This window comes from Rhagoletis pomonella, unplaced genomic scaffold, assembly GCF_013731165.1.
Source record: "Rhagoletis pomonella isolate Grant_MI unplaced genomic scaffold, Rhpom_1.0 Rhpom_scaffold_00005, whole genome shotgun sequence".
NCBI lineage: Eukaryota > Metazoa > Arthropoda > Insecta > Diptera > Tephritidae > Rhagoletis > Rhagoletis pomonella.
In genome coordinates this window covers 38,430,762-38,433,034 of record NW_023458559.1, presented here as the reverse complement: position 1 = coordinate 38,433,034, position 2,273 = coordinate 38,430,762, and positions in this window count along the sequence as shown.

Here is a 2,273-nt window from a genome sequence, read left to right as displayed (position 1 = left end):
TGATGTGGCATGATGCTTTTGGCTGAGAAGGCCACTAGTAAAATTTTACCACGAATCATTTTCTAGAATATATCATCCTCCAACGAACTTCTAAATCTGTTTTTTTGAGATGTTTCTTGAAGTAAGGGTCAAAACGAAGCTTTCAGGAGGGAGCTAATGGGATAAAATGGTTTCGAAAATATTTCCCATGGTATTATAATATATATGTCTTAATCTTTAATTTCACTCAGATATTTATTTTAAAAACTTTTTCAACTTTTTTGTAAACTACTTAGGCCAGGACATGAAAATTTTAGTAGGCCATAAAATAAAAATACGAGCTAACTTTTGCAAGTCCATCGACTGTTTTATTACTGGATATGTAAACTTTCTGAAAATATTAGCAAAGGCCGAGCTGGTTTGAATTGTCATAAAATTGTCGCACAGTGTAATTTCTTCTGAAAATGCCGGATATATGACGAAAAATGTAAAAAGACGACCCTTGCGTTCGACAAATTTTTTTTCGAAACTCCCTTGCCAAAAATACTTGAGCTTCGAAAGTGTACGACCAGAGCGCCTTCTGGCTTAAACGCAATCGCAGTGTGAGCGAACGGTCCTCATAGCGTTTTATTTTACTAAGGCTTTCGGTGGACGAAAGAGGTCAGATTACAGCTAAGAATTCACGTCGACTGCGAACCAGTTATCACTGTAAGCAACCCAAAAATACTCGGAGTTACCTTCGATAGTCTGCTCTCATTCTCGGCGCACGCAACCGCAATTGCCAATAGAGTACAGAGCATGGTACAGAGTAACAAGAGGGTCATAAAGTCGCTAGCCGGCGGCATCTGAGGCAATTGCCAGTCGGTTCTAAACTATGCAGCGCCCGTTTATTCCACGGTTGCCAACCGTCCCGTTTTCGGCGGGACTGTTCCGGATTTTAGAGCTATCGCCGGTTCCGGTACAATACATGCCGGAACGCAATATGTTCCGGTTTTTGGCAAGAAAAATCTTGTAAAAAAAATTAGAACTTTTAAAATATGTACATTAGGGTGGTCAAATTGTTCGGACGAAAGTTTTTCGACGAATCCCATGGTATTTTCGGTTTCTCTAGATAATGCTAAGAGAAAATGTAGAAGAAACCATGATACAAAACTTTGAAGGTAAAACGCTGAGAGGCAGCCTGAACATTTTTGAAGTTTGCTAACATAAAACTATTTTCAAATTTTTAATCTCACTTCAGTCTCAAATAAAAGAAAATTTGAATATTTTCATCTATTTGTTTTTTGTTTCACTTTTATTTGGCAGTTGAGTCGCTCTAAAAATTTATAAAGTTATAAATTATAGTTATAAAGTATAAATTATAAAGTAGACAAATTTCAAAAAATAAATGATGGCCGACGAATTGAGCGAGTGGTTTTACCTTTAAATATTTGTATCATGGAAGAAACTGTAAGTCGGAAATGAATCACTAGCCTGCGCATTTTTAAAAGAAAAATTTACTTGTTCTCAAAATTTTATTTTTTCGTTTACTGCCGATTCTACGAAGTGTTCACCTTTTGTTACAACTATGTAATAGATATATATTTTGACTAAAACTTGATAGTCAGAAATTCACATACGATTTTGCTTCCGTCGGTCGTATTTCACAAATAGTCTTGATTGCAGTGTTGTAGGCATTTCAACAGAGCTGTGTAATGATTGAATCAATTGAGTGTGCATTCTCATTTTTTTCGTTTCAAAAATGTGATTGTTTGATTTAAAAAATTTAACAACTACTCTTGATCATGTATGATTGGACGTTTATGGGAATGCAATCTGTCATTATCATTCAGTACTAATACTATTTGTTGTATCAGGGTTGAAATTTTTGTACTCAAAATGTGAAACCAGAAGATTGCCATCTCCCTTAAAATAAGTAAACAAATAAATATTTGGTGCTAAAATATTCTTCTAAGTGTTTGGCCGAACTTCTGCTCAAACTTGAGGCATGAGTTCTGATTTTATAAGAAGAGTTTTCAAGGCAGAAATATACTCGAAGGTTTGCCATTGCGTGCCGAAGGACGACTGCTATTTTGGGTTATGATCTGACCAGGTATTTAACCATGGTCCTATGGAGTGGAAGTACGCACATGTTATCACTCTGCTACGGCGGCCGCCGTAAGTACATGCTATACATATCGTCGTTTCAAAGTATAAAACCGCGTATCAAGAAAATGCAAAACCGCGTAATTGCATAAATTATTTTCTAGAGAGTAAAGTCACCCATATTTCAAAATGGTTATCTTTTTTATAAA